Source organism: Mus caroli, unplaced genomic scaffold (genome assembly GCF_978045245.1).
Source record: "Mus caroli unplaced genomic scaffold, Mus_caroli_1 scaffold_15, whole genome shotgun sequence".
Classification (NCBI taxonomy): domain Eukaryota; kingdom Metazoa; phylum Chordata; class Mammalia; order Rodentia; family Muridae; genus Mus; species Mus caroli.
The window spans coordinates 76647987-76669554 of record NW_028227270.1 but is presented as its reverse complement, the minus strand read 5'-3'; the positions used below and the strand labels follow the sequence as shown (position 1 = coordinate 76669554).

General features: G+C 46.2%; 1 long non-coding RNA gene across 1 annotated transcript; it reads right to left on the bottom strand.

Moving 5' to 3' along the window:
* Positions 1 to 4424: 4424 nt before the first annotated feature.
* On the bottom strand, positions 4425 to 20441 carry LOC147001015 (uncharacterized). Its single transcript, XR_015045342.1, has 4 exons — positions 20276 to 20441; positions 16792 to 17408; positions 16500 to 16581; positions 4425 to 4850 (listed from the first exon to the last, which is right to left on the bottom strand). It is a non-coding gene; the product is annotated as an uncharacterized LOC147001015 (long non-coding RNA).
* Positions 20442 to 21568: the final 1127 nt, after the last annotated feature.

Genomic DNA, 21568 nt, shown 5'->3' with positions numbered 1-21568 from the left:
CCAGCACCCCCTGAAAAATGCTAAACGTAGCTCTGTGTGCCCACAATCCCAGGAGTATGAGGCAGAGACAGGAGGATGTCTGAAGCTTGCTGGACTGCTGACTGATCAGGGAGAGAACCAGTTGGAAAAATACGGTGAGAAGTAACAGAGAAAGACACACCAACCTTGAGCTCTGGCCTACACACACACACACACACACACACACACATTCTCAGACAATAAAAGACAACAGTTTAATAGGGTGAGAGGCACAATAAGGAAAGAAGCATACATCTTGGTTGGAACAGATTTCTGTAACAAAAGACAAAACAAATAAAAGGAAGCAAGCATGGGTGGATGGTGTGACAAAGCCTTCCCTTTGGCCTGGCCGGCTCAGTGGATGAGGAGCCGCCTCTCAAGCAGGTGGTTTTGAGTTTTGGCTTCTGCTGCATCTTCAAGGAAGAGCAGCTAACTTTTAAGGCAGAGACAGGACAAAGGAAAATCACAACTTGGAGATATGCAAATGAATGACGGACAGAGCTAGTTAATAAAGCTTAAAGATGTAACTCTCTCTAGGACCACCTCTAAGCCCCAAAGTCACCTTCAGTAGTTGGGAGAACCCAGGGCAGCAGAGCTCATTTTCATGAAGGCCTCAGCTCAGGAACCCTTTGCATTTCAGTGGCCTAGCCTGGTCTCCTATAGTAGCAACAGAAAAGAAAGAACCCTGTATATTTCAGTGGCCTAGCCTTGTCTCCCATAGCAGTGACTAACAGCTGAAGAAATGACCTGGGTAACCCTTTCCCTCCCCTGTGCCATCTCAGACAATGAACGATTCTTTTGACTGTCCTGTGTTCTCTGGAAAGAGGACTGTCTACTCGTTGAAATGTCTATCCGCAGCTTCACCGACTGTTTGAAAGCAGAGTACAGGCCATGTGGAAAACGGGAGAAAACCACGTTTCCCTTGGTCTTCTTCGAAAATGCTGGGAAGGAAAGCTGATATCCACTAGTGAATAAAAACGCTGTGTCCACACTGTTCCAAGAGTTTTACATATCAATTTGTTTTCTAGCGTGAGTCTCGCTGGCTTCCCCGGGGGAGTCATTTATTAATACTTCAGTCACCGCAGAGAATACAAACAAAGCAGGCAAAAGTTGCCATGCCTGATGCAACTTCTCTTAGGGCTTGAACCAAGAGCTGATGCAAAACTCCAGGGAGGCCTCAGAGCTGAGCCTCTGAGTGTGACTGAGCCAGGAGGGCCGAGCTCAGGGAGAAAGCTCCTTTTTGGCCTTCTGCATTCTCGCTTCCAAATCCCTGGACCTTTCTCTCTCTTACCCATGTACTAATTACAGCACTTAAATCAGAGGGCCAAAGCAGAGACCGTGAGCAGTTTATGAAATAGGCCCTAAGACACCAGGCCACAAAAGGCTGTCTGAAGGAGGCAGTCACAAGGCCGTGTCTCTGAGGCATAGCTGTATCCATTCACCCTTCCCTCCACGTCAAACACTCTCTTTGGGTGTGCATAGCAGGGGATGGTCTCAGAGTTCTCAGGGACATGAATCCAAGCTCTTTGGAAACTTCTAGAGCTGACCGGCTTGTTTTTATTTGCATCCACTGAGAAGCATTAGAGAGTTTGTGTTCCCCTGGCCTGGCTTGGGGAAGTTAGTAAATACGTAGCAGATGACCGGGGCAACAGTCAGGCTGTACCCATGTTCTTCCATAAAGCATACCCCTCTCATACCTATTGAGCCACAAGGACTCTGATGGAAAGAAAAAAAAATCAAGGTGCAGAGAAACATCACCACAGTACCACAAGGTCACTGTATCCCCAGTCTTCCCGGAGAGGAAGGCAGAGGAAGACACTCATAGTGAGTACTGTTTTCACTCAGCAAGTCTTCGGAAACCTCAAGACTGGCGTGGGCTCAGCACGGGAAGTTCCAAACACAGGTTTTTTGGGGGGTTTTGTTTTGTTTTGTTTTCAAAGAAAATCAGATCTACAGGGCTAAGTAATGACACGCTGGGCCCCAAGACCTGTCACCTCCCAGGAAAGCAGGCCCCAAAACCTATTACCTCCCAGGAAAGCCCCTCACACCTGGGCAGAATTATTTACCAGTCTTTTACCAGAACTTGGCCACTGAACTCTTCTAAGCAATAGCCCCACAGGAATGGCCCCGGGGCCAGCTCTTGAGCTAATGCTGACAAACATCCAGGTCTACAGGAAGGAGAAAGGGGTAGAAAGTATTTGTCAGGTCAGGTTACTGTTGCTTCTATGAATTTATCAGACATATGTTCATCTCAGTTTTTGGTTAGAGGTGAATTCCAAGTTTGATTGCTGTGGTATCCTGTCTCCTGAGGTGTCGTGAAAGCTTAGGTGGAGAAAATCCAGTTTAGACTGATTTTTTAAATTCACCTTCTAAATACAAGTTATAATGGCCGAAGACGTGAAAAACAAATGGAGACTCATTTCTGAATGATCTCAGCTCACCTTGAACCCAGAGCTCTGTGATGGGACCACACACTTGTACATCTCCTGAATCCCTCCTCTGATTACCACAGCCATCCTGGATAGATGTCTGGCTCAGCATGCTGGGACATGTCACTTCAGTGTTAAACAACAATTGTTTAGCTAAGAGAGGTGGTAAAGACACTTGTCACCCAACCTGACCATCAGAGTTCAATCTTCAGGATTCACGTGGTGAAAGGAAAGAATTGACTCCTATATATTGTCTTCTGACCTACACACATGTGCACACACACACGGGGGGGGGGGGATAAATTTTTAAAAATTCTTAATGGTTTGTGGTAAAACAGAAATGAAGGCCCATCTAGGAATGGAATAGAAGGCCCCAAGTGAGTGGCCATTAGGAAAAGGGTAAAACAGGAAAGAGAGAGGAGAGTGTCTTGCTGACACTTCCACGAGGTCAGGGACTCTCTCACACACACACATTTGTTTTTCCTTCTAAGTTTTTCAAGGAGATATGAAAACAACAAAACCCATGCAAGCTTAGCACAGACACTCTCTTCTTGTGGAACCCTCCCTCACACAGGGATCCACATGGTGCCTTCTCCTCATGTGGAGCACTACCCTCATGTGGAGCACTTACCTCACACAGGAATACCATATGGTTCCTTACTACCCTCATGTGGAGCACTCACCTCACATAGGGATTCCACATGGTGCCTTCTCCTCATGTGCAACACTACCCTCATGTGGAGCACTCACCTCACATAGGGATTCCACATGGTACTTTCTCCTCATGTGGAGCACTCACCTCACATAGGGATTCCACCTGGTACTTTCTCCTCAAGTGGAGCACTCTCCCCATGTGGAGCATTCACCTCACATAGGGATTCCACATGGTAACTTCTCTTCACCTTATATAAGGATACTCCCTTCAATAGTATTCTCTCCTCATGAGGGACTCCCTTCTCATCCAGCACTCTCACCTCACATAGCCTTTGCCCTTACATGGAGCCCTCTCCTCATTGTATCCTCCCTCTTTCCTCACAGAATGTCCTCTCTTCACATGGTGCGCTCCCCTCTGATGATGCCCTCCACTAGCACTGTGTCCTCTCCTCACACAAGGCTTTCTCCTCAGGGCACTCCCTTCACAGGATGCTGTCCCTCACACAGTGCCCTCAGCTACAGTGGGGCACTCCCCTTCACAGGGTTAGCACTCTCAAGATAAAATCATTCTACAGAGGCCCCAGTCAAATTTAGACATGTAGAAAGAACAATCACAGTGTACTTTTTGATAATAGACTTCTGAAGGAAATAGACCATAGTCATTCTTTGATAGGCTGTGCAATTTTGTTTTTTTGTTGTTGTTGTTGTTGTTTTGTTTGTTTTTTGTTTTTGTTTTTTAATACAAATCAGGGCTTTAGAAACCTGGGAGGGAATAAATAAAATCTCAGCACAAGGGCTTCAGGACATGGCGAGCCATGCTAACTCGCAGCTAACGGAGCCCTGAGCGACTAAGATCTATGCTAGGTGTTTCTTCCTCCGTCCAGCCTCCATTCAGTACTTTCGTGCCTCACCCCTTCCTCCTTTTTCTTTCTTCCTGTGCTCTTGCTATCTATAATGTGATTGTGTCCTGGGTTCTTGAATATGAGCATCCTGTGCCCGACCTTAAGGTATGAGATTTCATTCACTTCCCTGACGTTAAACTGAGGTGGTCCCCTACTGGGGTTTTAAATGGTGATGTTTTCATATCCCTGGAGTCAAAGAACTATGCTAGTAATTAGTACGTCCTCTGATCTAGGCTTACTCTAGATTTCCCTTAACTTGGGACTTCTGTAGTAGGAAGGTTTGATCCTTCTTGCTCCCCATAAAGGCAGAGCCAGCATGCCTAATAACAAAAGACAGGCTGCCATGCGCGGTGACACACATCTTTTGTCTCAGCACTCAGATTTAGGAGTCAGAGGCAGGAGGGACTCAATGGTAGCCTGGTCTATATGATAAATTCTAAGCCAGCCAAAGCTACATAACTATACCCTGTCTCCAAACAACAAAAAGAAAGGCTACTAAGAGGAAGTAGCCTCGATTTAATGTGACTTCAGAAATGAGCATCCAAAGACTCAATGAAAACTGTTTGGAAGCCTGGAGGACAGTGTAAAGCCCAACTGGACAGAAGGCTTAGGTGTCCTGTGATAGGCTGGAGTGGCCTCACACAGCCTGTGTGTCCAGCCTCCTTCTGGTCTGTTTTTCTCCCAGGCGTTCAGCAGGAGCCCTCTCCGTGAGACTTCTGATCTTGAATCTGCCACCATCTTCAAAATGGAGATTCCTTGTGAATCCTCTAGGTCTCATTCAATTCCATCCGAAGGACTTTGGAGCAGCATTTTCTGAGGCCGGACACCTCCTGAAGTAAGGAATGTTCTGAATGAGAGAGAGAGAGAGAGAGAGAGAGAGAGAGAGAGAGAGAGAGAGAGAGAGAGAGAGAGAGGTTAAGAAATGAAATGTTAGTCTGTAACACAAAGAAATTAGAATGGAGTCAGGCATGTTGGGCACACAACTGTAATCCCAGCACTCTGGAGATGGAGGCAGGGTGAATCTAGGTGTTTAAAGCCAGCCTTGGTTTCACAGCAAGTTCAAGGCTTTTTTGAGCTACGTGAGACCCTGTTTCAAAAAAAAAAAGAAAGGAAGGGATGAAGCGGTAGAGAAATAGGAGAAAGAAGACAGAAGGAGGAAAGGAAGGAGGGAAAAGAGAAGTTCTATGGAGCAAGGAGGAACAGGGAAAGTAATAGTTTTCATTGTTCCCCCTTAAAGTTACTTTGTTTCCTGTGCCTAGAGTCTAGCTGTCAGTCAGCACTGACTGGGGCGTCTGTTCAGCTCCCAAAGTACTGGGAAGTACAAAGTTATGGAAAAGCGAGCAGACAAAAGAAGGTGCCAGGAGCTGGGCCATGGGAAGCACCAACATAGCCCGTGCTCCTCTTCCCCCAGTCCCTTCTGTAGTTTCTTTGTCTCCGGGCCACCCGTAGGTCCCTGATCCCCTATGCCATAAGTAACTTGCCATAATCCTCAGAGGCACTGGGCACAAGAGGGGCTGTCAGGGAGGAAAATCCTTCCTCTGTCCTCAGGTTCAATAATTGGAGGGTGTGCAAATTCAACTGGCAAAAGATAGATTAGCCCAGAGGAGTGGGGGGACTGATTTAATTAGGTATAAATGCGCTGGAATTCACAAAGAACTGGGTCTCAGGAGGGTAGTTAGAATCTGGGTTTATTTACCATCTTAATAGGGGCTGGGAAGAGGGGCACTTCTGTGAGAAGGGGGAGAAGAGGAGGGACACTTAGAGAAAAGCAAAAGACCTTTTGGAAAGATAAATGGACCCCTTCGGAGGAGAGATGGGAGATGTAATGTGGCTGTGATAATATCAGAGCGTGGTGCTGATTTCTGCTCTCCAAAAAGAGATTAGAATTGCTTCTAGGGCAGGGATTTATGACAATTGGAGGGTAGAAGCTCTGCTTTTAGGCAGATAAGACATTATGGGAATCCAAATGCCTTCAGCTCAAAATAACTTTTGTAGACCACCTCGGCTTTTTCTAGACTCTCTCTCAGCCTCAGTCCGCCCATGCTTGGAAACCGGAGAGACCGCTGCTCCTCTCGGCAGCATTACAGAATCTCCAAATGGCCACTCACCAGCCAGACGCCAAACCAGTTCAACTTTTCCTGGGCGAGGAGGATTTCCCTTCATCCCTTTCCTTCTTCCGAAACACCAGCTAAGCCCTACCCAGAGGATCTTTTGAACAAAGCATCGGAAGGGCTTATCTTCTGGGTACCAACAACTTGTGCTTTGTCCAGGGAACACAAAGACTTAGTTTTCCCCAAAGGAGGAAGGTGAGACCGAGAGAATAAAAGTAAACATTCAATAATTTTTTTTCTCTCTCCAATATAGTAATGGAAGGATTTAACATAAAGGCTCTATTTTGGCTATAGGTGGTTTTCCACTACACTGTTTTACTGCGTGCCTGAAAATACCATCATACTGTTTAGATCGTTGGCAAAATTGTTTCAAATTCATGACATTCTGCCAAAAGCACCTTATTTCAAGTGCTGTATCCCCTGAACAAGCTGCAGGCTGCTGATACTGCAAGTGTGAAAAGCTTTGTGTCCCCTCAAGCATATGGTAGGTGTGGAACAATTGCCTCTTGGATCTAAATAACGCCGAGCCGTCAATGAGAGGGAAGGAAAATGGTGAATGAGATGTTTCTTAGGAAGCGGCCTCTCAGGCAAGATGAGACATGATCATGGCCTGGTGTGGTGGCTCATACTGGTCATGCCTGCCCTCGGAGGTCTGAGATAGTTGGCGTTTGAAGCTACGCGACAAGTTCCAGGCCAGCCTGGTTATCATGGGGGTGGGGCTGGGCCTGGGAGCCGGTCCATTCAGTAAAGAGCTTACTTAACACAAGAGCTAGAGGATTGCCACATATACAGCTGGGTGTGGCAGCATGGGTCTGGAATCCCAGTGAGGGAAGCAGAGACAGGAAGATCCCGGAGCACACAGGCCAGTCAGTATAGCTAAATGGTAAGGTCTGGTCAGGTTTGGTGAGAGACCCTGCCTCAAAAAGCAGAACAAAAAGTGGAGAAATAATAAGAGAACCCACAGGACACAGACCTCTGCCCTCACATGTGCACATGCGCCCTCATTACTTATATACACATGTGAGGATGTGAGCATGTGCGCGTGCACTCACACACACACACACACACACACACACAGTATGATTGCACCTTCACAGAAAAAAGGTGAGAGGGAGGCAGGGAGAGTTTGATAAGGAACTGAAGTGCATATTTTACATATCAAAACAGACCTGGCCTCCAGGATCTCCCAGCAGCCAGCAGTCCTTACCTGGAATATCCTGACCCCAACCCTGAACTTTCCAGCCCAGGAGCTGGGGCTGCTCTTCCCACAGAGGCTCTTCTCTATATAATCCAGACATTTTGAGCTCTCTCTCTCTCTCTCTCTCTCTCTCTCTCTCTCACTCACTCTTTCTTTTCTTCTCTCTGCATGCACACCATTTCTTTACCCTCCCCATCCCCACCCCATTGGTGACTTGCCTGGTCCTTGGGGCCAATGAACTCCCCCGAGAGCAACTTCTCAATAAATCTGCCTAATAATTAATATAATATAATCTGGCTTGAATTGGCTCAGTTCACCCGCAGAGAAATAACTTGTCAGTCAGATGGTAGAATCATCTAATAATGCCCAGATAAATTTGAACTTCAGAGCATTAGTAACATATTTTAATATAAATATGTGTGTGCCATACAATATTTGGGATATGTCTGGTTATACCCAATTAATGTTTTCCCCCATTGTTTGATCAGACAGATCTGGGAATACTATACTGTTCTTCTCTAAGTCTGCTCAGGAGATGAGATCAAAGTAAACAGCTACAATTACCTGTTTCCAAGTGAGATGGCCTGAGATCTACCCCTGGGACCCACATAATGGAAGGAAAGAACTGCTACTCGAACATTGTCTTCTGGGGCTGGAGAGATGGCTCAGTGGTTAAGAGCACTGACTGTTCTTCCAGAGGTCCTGAATTCAATTCCCAGCAACCACGTGGTGGCTCACAGCCATCTGTAATGGGATCTGATGCCCTCTTCTGATGTGTCTAAAGACAGCTACAGTCTACTCATATAAATAAAAAAAAAATCTTTAAAGTTGTCTTCTGGCCTTCACACCAGTGCTGTGGTGAGTGCGATGGTGTAGGCATACACACACATGCTCATAAATAAATAAATAAATAAATAAATAAATAAATGCAAATATATTAATAAAAACAATTTAATCTGATCACTCTCCAGCATCAGCTTAAGAAATTGATAACACGGCCACTGAGCTGATGGAGGGAGCCGTGGTTGAAATCACAACCTGAGTTACACACTGAGCTGAGCAGCCAAACAACGGAGCAGATGGTCCTATTGCTTCCAGCCCCGCCCTGCTTTGCACAGCAGCAAATGGGTGCCCTTGCTGGCACTGCCGTGGCAAGAAGAGATGCTATGCATCAGCCAAGGGCTGCCTGACCAGGGGCTCCTTGGCTGGAAGTGGTTCTTGCATCCTAGTCAAGTTCCTCTTCAATTGAGACCCGTTCCTGAATCCTAGCTCTTCTCTCTCTCTCTCTCTCTCTCTCTCTCTCTCTCTCTCTCTCTCTCTCTCTCTCTCTCTCTCTCTCTCTCTTTCAGATGACATCCTCCTCCTTAGCTCTGAGGAGAAATCCCACCCCTGAGTCCCCACACCCCTCACCTCACCGCCTCTAAGGGCTTCAGATAGCAGCTCTGCCTCTGAGCTCCCCGTGAGTGTCTCACCATTCTCTTAAACAGCCAAAAGCAGAGCTCTCTCCACAGCCGAGCCCCCTCCACAGCAGAACCCCCTCCACAGCTCCCCCTCCACAGCAGAACCCCCTCCACAGCTCCCCCTCCACAGCAGAGCCCCCTCCACAGCTCCCCCTCATCTCTTTGGCAGCGCTGGTCTTGATGGACCCCATCCTCTTCTCTCTTCCTGTAGCAAATCAATTTCCATGCTTCAACTTTATTTATTTATTTATTTATTTTTGAGACAGTGTCTCACACAAGCCTACCTGGCCTTGCTCTGCATCTGAAGGTGGCCTTGAACTTCTGATCTTGCCTTCACCTCCAGTGGGCTGGTATTACAGACATGCACCACCATCCCCAGTTTTAAGCTATGCTGGGGGTCAAACCCAAGCCTTGTTGAATGCTAAGGAAAGCTACATCCCAAGACCTTCCTTCTTTCCTTCCTTCCTTCCTTCCTTCCTAAATCTGTAAAGGTTACCACTTGCACATACCCCTTTTCAACGAAACCACAATCCCTGGGTTTCCCTTCATACCTCAAAGTACAAGCCCCACCCCCACCTCACCCCCACCAACTCCCCAACCCCAAGTCAAAGCAAGTCAGGCCTTTCCTTTCTGAATCTTTCATTGCCATTGAAAAAGTTTCCATGGCTTCCAGCTTCCTGCAGAGTTAAAGCTAGACCTCCTCTCTGGCTTTTCATAGCCTCTCATAATAAGCTTCCTACTCTGCCTTCAAGCTTCTGCCCCTCCTCCTACTTCCTGGCACGCAGCCTCTTCAATAGCGAGGCTCCGGACCTCCGGTCTGAGGGTCCCATCAGCTTCATCCCCGGTCTACTACGCTTTCCCCCATTGAGAACCAGCTTGCCGCCGGCTGTCCATTTGTTAAAGACAAGCAATTTCCCTTTCCCTCACAGAGATTTCCTTGCCTGACCCAGCCCACTGGAATCTCTCCAGACAGCCTTTGCCTTACCACGACGTACAGTAAGTATAAAACAATGAAATTGAGCTGAGGGTGTAGCTCCATTGCTGAGAGTGTTTGCCTAGCATACATGAAGTCCCAAACTGGAACCGCAGCACAGCATAAAACTGGGGTGTGGTGGCACACACCGTCCCAGCACCAGGAAGATAGAGTCAGGAAAATCCAAAATCCAAGGCCATGCTCAGCCGTGTATAAAGTCATACTGGGACACATACTTCCCTATCTTAAAATAATCCAATAAGAGGCAATATCATCTTAAGGAGACCCTAACACCCTTGCTTGCGAAAATAAAAACTGTACAAGGGAGATTTAAACTAGACCCCACCCGAGGATGGTCGCTTTTTGAAGTGACTGTAAGTACAGGGTGAAGGGAAACAGACAAGAAACAACAGGACCACAAGGAAACTATGGCAACTGTTCAAGTAGGTCAGGGGGACCCGAAATAAAATGACCCCAACAGGAGGAAAGGACACAGAACCTTATGGCTGAGCGTGTCTGACAAGCTGACCCCCAGCTGGCAGAGAAGGCATCTGCCCAAGATGTGAGGTCAAGAAAATGTGAGAAGTCTCAAAGTCACTCGCAGGTGCCCTGTCACCAAGCAAGTGTGCTGTCACCAAGCAAGTGCTTAGTGCGTTTGTGGGAGATGCTGGATCTGAGGACCCGTCCCAAGGAATGCAGAAAGAAGAGCGGTGGACAGAAGCCAGGAGGAAGATGTTTTCTCAAGACTATATAGCACATGGTCTTGTACCCAGGTGACCCACAGAAAGGTGAGCTGCTCTCCTCTCTCACATCCAAGACAGAGAGAGTGCCTCCACTCAGGCATATTGAGGGCAGAGACACACACCAGCCTGGGGAAGCCTGTGGCAGAAACTTAGGGCCATGCTAGAGAATGCTGTTCAGGAGTGGATCTCAGAGCAAAACACCGCATAAGGGCCAGAAACTAAAGCACACACACAAATGACTTGTCTTGGGGTTTCTGTTGCTATGATGAAACACCAAGTAAGTTGGGGAGGGGGTGGTTATCTGGCTTACATTTGCACATCATAGTTCACCACTGAAGGAAGTCAGGACAGGAACTCATGCAGGGCAGGAACCTGAGGCAGGAGCTGATGCAGGGGACAGGGAGGACTGCTGCTTACTGGGTTGCATATCACGACTTGCTCAGTCTGCTTTCTTAAAGAACCCAGGACCACCAGCCCAGGGAGAACAGCAAGTACGGTGGGCTGGGCCCTCACCCATCAATCACTAAGTAAAAAAATGCCCTCAAACTGGATCTTATGGAGGCATTTCCTCAACTGAGTTTCCCTCCTTTCAGGTGACTCTAGCTTGTGTCAAGTTGACAGAAAACTAGCTGGCACGTGACTCTAGGGACTCTAGAAAATAGCTGCCTGGGGGCTCAGCAAGAAGGACAACACAGGCCAGTAAGGTTTAATTTCTAATGGTGTGTTCGACCTTTTCTGTACCCACGGGCTGGCAAGGCCTAGAAATAGCTCCCATTGCAAACACAACCGCCACTCTCCCTACACTGCATGACAACCCGCAGTTGGAATGACGGTCTCCCCGGCAGGTCCCTGAATGTCACACATGCCCACACAGATGCATCCTTGAGTCTGTGATCTCAGTACAGGGCACGGCGCACACACTAGGAATCTCGTCAACATTAGTCCACACATGGATAACTACCGAGAGAATCTCATCACTCCATCCTCCGTCTAAAATAACATTACTATGGAACTGTAGCTTTAGGAACAAGAGTCAATAAGGTGCCTCCCATGGGAAACATGAATTCTGAGGTGGCTACGGGGTCCCGGAGGTATGGCTGGGGGGAAAAATAAAATGCTTCTATTTCTCTGCCCCTCAGGAAACTGAGCTGCTTTTGAGCTGAAGAAAATAGGTTGCTCAGCAAAAATTAGCCTGCAAAATCAGAGATATCTAAAAAAAAAAAATTCTTTCCCCACTCCACAACATGGGGTTGTACTTTTTAAGTTGGAGGCCAAAGATTTCAGTAACTGACACAAGTATGCACAGGCCCACACCACATCTTCAGTCTTCCTGCATGGGCCCAGAAAGATCAACAAGCATTTATTTTAAATGAGTATTTGGGCCAGGCATGGTGGTACATGCCTATAATTCCGGCACTTGGAAACTGAGTCTGAGAAAAACATGCTGCCAGGTCAAGGCTAGCCTGGGCTACTTAAGTGAGTTGAACTCTAGCTTGGGCTACCTAGACACTATCTCCAAACGCTTAATTAGTCAATTAGAATGAAGCAAGGGTCTGAGAGGCACCGAGGGAGAACTATGATCCAAATACGGCTACAGAAATGTCCCATGCGAACAGCCGCCAGTTATACCTGCCGCCACAACTCCATCAAAGTGAAATTTCAGAGGTGGAAAAGGTAGACAGTAGACAGCCACACCTTCTGCAACAGGACAGCAGTCACCCCACCCCACCCCACCCCACTCACAACAGAGTGCGGGCAAGTTTTAGGGTCCCCGTCATTGGATAAGGATTCTTCCTGGTGCCTTCGCCTGGCAAGGATCACCACACAGGCTGCACTTCCGTCCTTGTGAAACGGTAACGCTAGAGCCAACAGTTAAGCCAAATTTAAGCCTTGTCTTGATGAGGATCTTGGAGGCAAGCTGGCTGAGAGCCGAAGAGGGAAGGAAGCTGAAGAGCTGTGTGTATTTATGACCTAAGAGCCAAATTAACTTCCTCCCACTTTTTCTCCCTCTGGAGTCACTGGTGACTTTTTTTTTTAACTGTTGTACCAAAGGCCCACATGTTACAACACCAGACCACTCAGCCCTGCCACCATTGCTAGATCGGAAGAGACCAGTCCTCAGGCCAGGCCAGGTTGACCTTTCAATAGAGTGGAATTATTTCCAAAGTGAAGAAAACGTGGAATATCCATCGCCATGCTTGGAGGGTGTTAAAAATGAGTGCTGATATGTGCACAGATACTAAACGGCTCTTGCTTGTATTCCCGGGGTCTGTGAGATACAGAAAGTGGTGAGTCTGCCCATTACTTCACAGAATGAGATAAAGACACATGAAAGAGAAGGGCTTTGTGAGACTGGTATGGTCCAAAAGCATGCTGAATTCCCCTACCCTGTGTGAATATTGCTCCATAGCCACAGGCTCCAAATTCATGGCTTCCATCAACCACTGATAGAAAATACTTGGGGAAAAGGCACCTGTAACAAACACTTACAAACATCTCTCCTTGTCATGGTCCCCAAAACAATACAATATAACAACTGTTTGCAGAGCATCTAGGTTGGGGAGGTGTTCTTGGGTGCCTAACCATGATTTCAAGTGTGCAGAAGGGATATGCAGAGTGTGGAGTAAACAAATGGATGGAGGGTCCATCTTTTTTTTTTTAAAGAATACAGTTTCTGGTAAGGTTTGGCCTATACTCCAGAAGTACATGGACAATACAAATTGGAGGCAGTGAGCTATTCCATTTAAAAAGGCAGACAGAAGAGAGAGACAGAGAAAGAGAGAGAGACAGAGACAGAGAGACAGAAACAGAGAGACAGAGACAGAAAGAGAATACAAAGAGGGCAGGGGTAGGGAAGTGGGTAAATAGGGAGGAAGGAGGAGGAGGAGGAGTTGAGCTGAACAAGATCAAAATACAAATGACACCCTATGAAATTCTCAAGGAATGAGTTGAAAATTTTAAAGAAGAAAAAATGTTTAAAAAGAGCTGTATAGCTTCTTGTTCATAAAACTCTTGCGGTTCGGCATCCCTGAAGACTCCTTGATGCAGACAGAGTACCAACCATAGAAGCCAAGCCCAGGTGTCAGGTAGCCACAATGAAATCACTGTCATCGCCTTCAGCCACCAACACTGCTGGGCACACTAGTGATCCCCGTTCCTCCACACCGAGGACAAGGCTGGCAAAAGGCAATAGTCCATCCGGAGAGGCACTGGAGGAGACAGAGAGGCATGTACCTTCTTATGTTGGGCCCAGAGCAGAGGAGAAAAACCCATTACACATTGCCTGTGGCTTAACCTAGAGCCACAAGGACAACTTGGCAAGGGGGGCATCTGGGAGAAGGAGGGACTCACATCCAAGTCTCACACAGAAGCATCCAAAGGCAAAGAAAATAGAGAAAGGATACATTTGCAGGCGTGAAGGCCAGTTAGAACACAGACAGACAGACACACATAAGCAGCATGTTAGTTTTGGCCTTCCTGCTGGTAATCTTTCCGTGTTTTGTGTCTGCTCCAGGACAAACCTTGACCTCCCTCCAGTTTCTTCCCACATGTTAGCCGTCTGGCGTTCATGAATCCTAAATTTCAAAAAGCCCCTAAAGTTCCTAAGACATTCTGAATCAAGGCCATTGTACTCAGTGTCCCCGAGTAGACCTACCAACCACACACCTGGGACCACAGCTCTCCTGTCCGATGTTCTCATTTTCAATTCTCTGCCTCGCACAGCCGTGTTTCATCCCTTCCTCCTCTGACATGTGTTCCCTGAGACATGGAAATCATCCCCTGACAAGGCTAGATGAGGGATCAGGGAAAGGACCACGCTTCTATGGTTGGTACTCTGTCTGCATCAAGGAGTCTTCAGGGATGCCAAACCGCAAGAGTTTTATGAACAAGAAGCTATACAGCTCTTTTTAAACATTTTTTCTTCTTTAAAATTTTCAACTCATTCCTTGAGAATTTCATAGGGTGTCATTTGTATTTTGATCTAAAAATCGGAGCCTCCCTCTGAGATAAGCAAAGTTTGGAGGCTGCAGGCACATGGAAGATAGACCAATGCCATATCTCCCTGTGCTGTGTGTGGTCAGAATCCAGCATCAGCATCACCTGGGGGCTTGTTAAGCATACAGCCTCTCAGCCCAGCATCAGTGATGGGCTCAGATGATGTATTTGAACAGCATCCTACGAGGAAGCTAGACTTACATCAAAGAGACTGTCTAATATCTATACCAACTAACATAGCTAACTTCAGAACCACCTGCCACAAGTACTCTGACCTTATTACAGAGGTGATAGACCTTTATCATAGTAACAAAATACCAGGAGAATCAAGTTCAGAGGGAAAAATGGGGGCTGTGCACTTATGGGCCTAGAGCTTGTAGTTTGTGGTCATGTAGAACAGTTGCTTTGAGTCTGAGCCAACAAGGCATGCGGTGACTGTGTGAGAGAATGCGGAAGAGGAAGTCTGCTCACTTCACAGGAGTCAGGAAGAAGGAGAGGGCCAGCATCGCAATATCCATTTGAGGGCCACAAACCCCGTGACTTAACGTGAGCCCAACCTCCCAATAGCTCAATCACCTCCCAGTGTCACCACAAGCTAGGGATCAAACTTTTCATAAATAAGTCTGGGGGATATTTAACATTTAAATCTCAGCAACAAAAACAAATTTTTTTTAATTAACCTATAATTCATCAAAGTTTGTTTGTTTTGGAGACAGGCTTTCAGATAACCCAGGATGACCTTGAACTTGTTGAAAAGCCAGATAGATAGATAGATAGATAGATAGATAGATAGATAGATAGATAGTAGATAGATAGATGGCCGTGAGTTCCCGATCTTCCTGCCTACACCTTCCCAGCACGGGGATTATGGATGGAAGCCACCTTACTGACCTCAGAGAAGCCAACTGATCTACAGAGTGAGTTCCAGGACAGCCAGGGCTACACAGAGAAACCCTGTCTCGAAAAGCCAAAAAAGAAGAAGAAGAAGAAGAAGAAGAAGAAGAAGAAGAAGAAGAAGAAGAAGAAGAAGAAGAAGAAGAAGAAGAAGAAGAAGAAGAAGAAGAAAAAGAAGAAGAAGAAGAAGAGGAAGAAGAAGAAGAAGAAGCCAAACATGGCACTAGGCCCCATCAGCTGACTCCAAGGTGCTTGTCCTTCTCACTGCATATCTAAAGCCCAACTAAAGCCCAACGAAAGAATACAAGGAAAGTCCAGCAGCAAACCACGCTGGCTATGGTAGTCTGAATAAGAATGGATCCCAGAGGCTCATAGAGTTGAATGCTCAGGGAGTGACTGAATGGGATTAGGAGGTCTGGCAGTTGTTAGAGGAGGTGTGTTTCTGGGTAACCCAAGCTCACTCAGGTACTGTGTGCATGCATGCCTGTTCTCTCTCTCTCTCTCTCTCTCTCTCTCTCTCTCTCTCTCTCTCTCTCTCTCTCTCTCCCTCCCTCCCTCCCTCCCTCCCTCCCTCCCTCCATCCCCCTCTCCCTCCCTTTTCCCTCCCTCTGTTTCTGGACCAAGCTGTAACTCATCTACTTCTCTAGCACCACACCTGCCTGCTACCATGCTGCCTGACATGATAATAATGGACTAAGCCTCTGAAGCTGTAAGCAAGCCAGTCAGCAGCACTCCTCTGTGGTCTCTGCATCAGCTCCTGCTTCCAGGTTCCTGTCCTGTGTGAGTCCTGTCCTGATTCCCTTCAATGACTGATGTGGACGTGTAAGCCAAATAAATCCCTTCCTCTCCAACTTGCTTTTTGGTCACGGTGTTTTATCACAGCAAAAAAAAAAAAAAAAAACTAACTAAGACACTGTGGAACATGGGGAGGCAATCGTAGGCTACTATCCTAGCAGGGGAATCTGTCAGCAGGTTACAAGGCTAATGGGCTAGGAGCTAGGCATGAGGGTGCATTACTATAAGCCACAGGACTTGTGTAAAGAAGATCTCTACCCAGTTGTCAGAGTTGGGACCCCAGGGACAGAGCTGCACCACTCCATATTGGAAAAAAAGGCACTCACCCCAGCTGGCCTTACAGGAGGCTACTGGGCAGATTATCCTATTAGAAGACCATGACATTTTCCTCCTAAAGGTAGGCGTGACCTGGAAGGAAGCGACGAGAGGAAGCTATTAGTCTGCGAAAATGCTGATGGAAGGTTCTGCCTTATTGGGCGAAGAGGGGCCAGCAATGCCACAGATGGGCTTTTTGCTACATAGCAGGGAACTTTACTGGCATCTGTCCTTCCAAGCCAAAGGATACAGGGAGGCTTTACCCCCAACAGACCCCACAGAACCATGGACTTGACAACGTACTTCAAAGGCACACATGGCTTTGGTTGCAGAGTGAAACCGTCTGCTTGCCTCTGCTTCTTGTCCAGATGAGGTGATCAAAACCAGGTTGGAGGGACTGGGACACCATGGGAGCCATTCGACAACATTTTCCAGACTACTATTCTATTTTGTAGACTCTGGGGTCCTCTGGAGGCTTCCATATCAAGCAGAGATCGGGGCCTGCACATTTTGCAAGACATCCTTACACTACCAGACAGCAGGCCGAGGGGCAGAGTCATTGACTTTCTGAGCTCTGTTTTCTAAAGCACAGATTGCAACAGCCCAGAGCTGGGTGTTCCCGTCCAATCTGTCCTTCCTGTAGTTACCAAACCCATCTTCTTAAATCAGTGCTTTTGCTTTTACTCCCGTTGCTCCCTTGCTCAAGGGCTTCTGTGGCTGGTGGGAACAAGTCCAAACTGAATTTGCATTCAGCCCTCTTTGTCAGATGGCCTGCTCCACAGGCAAAAGCTGGGTGTAAGCTGCCCCATTTACCCAGAATGGGGTTTCAGGCATGTCCAGTTCCTTGGCATCCCTGGGCTTTTCTAATGAACTTGTTCCTGCTGAGAATACTTCCGTAGATGAGCCAAATCTACAAGATGCTGAAAGCAAACCAAGGTCAAAGTCATACCGCAGCAGCAACATAGAGCCATGAACGTTCGGGGCTCCCTCTGCCCAGCTGTGGGTGCTTGTGGCATGGACATCAGAGAAGTGGTATGCTTTCTGCAGGGGGAAATGTGGGTATATGCACATATTTGTTAACTATATGTTTTACTGTTGTTACAGATACACACAGTCTGGAAAGCCCATATAGCCACCGACTGTTGTTATATAAGCTTGCATTGACTTTTGACAGATTCCATCTGTAGCCAGCCTACAGTGTCAAGTAATGAACAAGTATAGCTTCAATATGGCATAATTGATTGATATTTTCTTTTCTCTCTCTTTTTTATTTCAGTAGTAATGGGGAAAGAACCCAGGCACTCACACTTGATAAACAGTCAACCTACCATTAAACTACACCCAGCCCTGATAGTTATTTAAGCACGCTCAAGAGATCCACGCTAATATTTCACTCATCTGTTAATGACAAACACAACTTTGCTGAATTAGAGTTTTCAAAAACTGGAAGATTGTTTCCTCCTCCCTGTACGTGTTTTGTGTATGTGTGTTTTGTGTGTATACACACTCGTGTGCTCATTTCAACATTTTAGGTGTATTTTTAACATTATCTCCATATCTTGCTCTTTAAAATATGTATTATTTTTCTTTATTGATTTTTTAAAATTTAATTTTATGTTTATGAGTGTTCTGCCTGAATTATGATTGTGTATTATTTGCCTGCCTGATGCCATTGGAGATAGAAGGGGGTGTCAGACCCTTGGAATTGGAGTTACAAGTGTGAGCCACTATGTGGGTACTGGGAATTGAGTCTGTCTCCTCTTGAAGAACAGCTAGTGTTCTTTACCCCTGCGCCATCTTTCCTTCTTTACTATTTTTTATGGAATGTGAAATATATATGTTACATTATCATATTTCTTTTTTAACGTGTGTGTATGTGTGTGTATGTATGTGTATGTATGCATGTATGTGTGTGTATGTGTATATGTGTGTATGTGTATGTGTGTGTATGTGTGTGTATGTGTGTGAATGTGTATGTGTGTATGTGTGTGTATGTGTGTATGTGTATGTATGTGTGTATGTGTGTATGTGTGTGTATGTGTGTGTATGTGTGTGTATCTGTGTGTGTATCTGTGTATGTGTGTGTATGTGTGTATGTATGTGTGTGTATGTGTGTATGTGTATGTATGTATGTGTTTGTATGTGTGTGTGTATGTGTGTGTATGTGTGTATGTGTGTGTGTATGTGTGTGTATGTGTGTGTGTATGTGTGTGTGTATGTGTGTATGTGTGTGTATGTGTGTGTATGTGTGTGTATGTGTGTGTATGTGTGTGTATGTGTATGTGTGTGTATGTGTGTGTGTATGTGTGTGTATGTGTGTGTATGTATCTATGTATGTATGTGTGTATGTGTGTGTATGTGTGTGTGTGTATGTGTGTGAATGTGTGTATGTGTGTGTGTGTATGTGTGTGTGTGTGTACATGTGCTATAGCAGATCCTTGGGGATCAGAGGACAATCTTGGGTGCTGCTTCTTACTGTCCACCTTGAGAATCAGTCTTTACCCTTTACCTTGAGTGAAAGATGTCTTGTTCTACAGCTTTGTACACACCAGGCAAGCTAGCCCACAGACTCCTGGAAATCCTTCCATATCAAGTAGGAGGGCTAGGATCATAGATGCTCTTTGCCTTGCCTGTCTGTGGGTGGGTTCTGAGGATTCTGACTCAGGAGCTCACAATTGTGCCGCTTTGAGTCACTGAGCCATCTTGCTGGCCCTCCCTCTCTATGGCATCTTGTGTACATGTGTCCCGCATCATACCTTGCTTACTCAGGCCTTTCTCCCCTTTCCTCCTCTCCCTGATCCCCTCCCTACCTTCAGATAGCCTTCTGCTTTCATGTCCTGTGTGTGTGTATATAGATAACATACAGTTAAATTTTGATTCAGATAATAGAAAACAAAATATTTTTTATTTCTTGCTATTCCCCTTCTCTTTCTATCAGTTCTCTTCCTCCTTCTTCAGAGAGAGACGGGGGGGGGGGGGGAGAGAGTTCACATGCTCACATCAGATATCTGTCTGTTTGTATTCGGCTTATTTTGCTTAACATGATGACCCACAGACCCGTCCATTTTTCTGTAAAGGACATTCTTCTGTCCTTTCCAGTAAATATCTGTTTTCTCTGTGATTGAATGAAATCCCCTTGTAGCACATTTTCTTTATTCACTCATTTGTTGATGGACATTTAATCCAGGTTCTGTTTCCTGGCTCTTGTGAATAGAGCAACAGTGAGCGCAGATGCACAAGGGTCCATGTGACTTTGAGTCTGTCAGATGGGCACCCCAGCGTGGTCGCCTGGATTATACAGTGGTTGTGGAACCTCTGTGCAGATTCCCATAGGACTAATATTAGTTCACATTTCCACGAGCCTGGGATAAGTGGTCCTCATCCCGCTTCCATCCCCACCAGCACTTCTTCCCATTTATTTCCTTGATGACAGTGAGGTTGTTTCCCTAAGTAAGTGAGACCAATTTTTTAATAATATATATGTATGTGTGTATATGTGTTTGTTTGTTTGTTTGTTTGTTTTATAAGAGTACATCGAAACTGTCTACAGACACACCAGAAGAGGGCATTGGATCCCATTACAGGTGGCTGTGAGTCACCATGTGGTTGCTGGGAATTGAACTCAGGACCTCTGGAAGAGCAGTCACTGCTCTTAACCACTGAGTCATCTCTCCAACCCAAAATCAAATTTCAATGGAGTTTTAATTTGTATCTCCCAGTGGCTGAAACTATTGAACTGTTTTTCAAGCATTTGTTCACCATTTGCATTCCTTCTTTGGAGAATTACCTATCAACTCTGTTTGCCCATGTGCTGATTCGACGATTTCAGTGTTTCCTTTTTAGAGTTGTTTAGAGATTCCAACTATAAGTCTGGCAGCCAAAGGTGTTCTCCCATTCTGTGGTCTCAGCTGACTGTCCCATGCTCTAACTCTAGATTAAAGATTCAGCAAGCTTCGGCTGTAAAGGAGCAGAGAGAAGGAGGGTATCATTAACTTTGTGAGCCATGCAGGCTTGTCACAAGCACTCAGCTTTACAATGTAGTGAGAAATCAGTCACAAACATCAATTAAATGAAAGACTGTCCGTAACCACGTCTTAATAAAACTTTTATGAAAACAGGCAGGAGCCCAGAGTTGGCTCCCAGACTGAAGCTTGCTAATCTACTGTCTGAACACCCGACAGAGCCATGAATCAAGTCCTGATGTGTAATGTTTGTTTACAGATCATCCGCTGTGCTATTCAAAACCATCAACAATGGGAAATTACTTGGATGGGGAGGAAGGGCTGGAGACGACTGCCTAGCTTTTCCTGGGAGTGTCAAATGCCACAATTCACTCTGGTCTGTGATCTCTCTTAGTTCCTTGTGATTGGCTGATGATATTCAAAGAATCATGGCTCCTACTAAGTCCCCTCATCTCTTGCTTCTTCCCTTTCACTAGGTCTTTCTCAGTCTAAACTCTTCATATTCATTGTTTGCTCACATATGCTCATGTGGTGTGTGTGTGTGTGTGTGTGTGTGTGTGTGTGTGTGTGTAGAAAGATATATAGCAGGTGCCATATCAACAACACTTGACATCTTCCTTGACCTCTCTCTACCCTTGTATATTGAGTTAGAGTCTCCTGCTTGAACTCCAGGGACTCTCCATTTCAGCTAGTCTGGCTAGCCAGCTTGCTCCAGGAAAGCCCTGTCTTCCGCAGCCATGAGGACCCAGCCTCTAATATATGGGCCTCGGGGGCTGTTTATACAAATGAAAGCAAATGATAAGACCACATCAGGCTTTCAGAATTTTATCTATCGGGATAGGCATATTTAATAGCCAGATCCCAAAAATTCCTGAAAATGTACCAGTTGGCTCTCTTAAGCCAATATGAGTTAGCTCCAGTAATCCATGGATGGGTGAAGAATCTGTGCTGGCAGATCTGTCCAGGAAAGTAACCCTCCCAGAAACCAGGAAGAAGGGGAGTGAACCATCCCACACCCCAGATTCTCCCTACATCCCCAAATGTCACTCTTACTGTCCTTGATTCTGGCCCTTTCTAGTCCCCTGGGAACCCCAGCCTCACTGGACCATAGCTAAGTC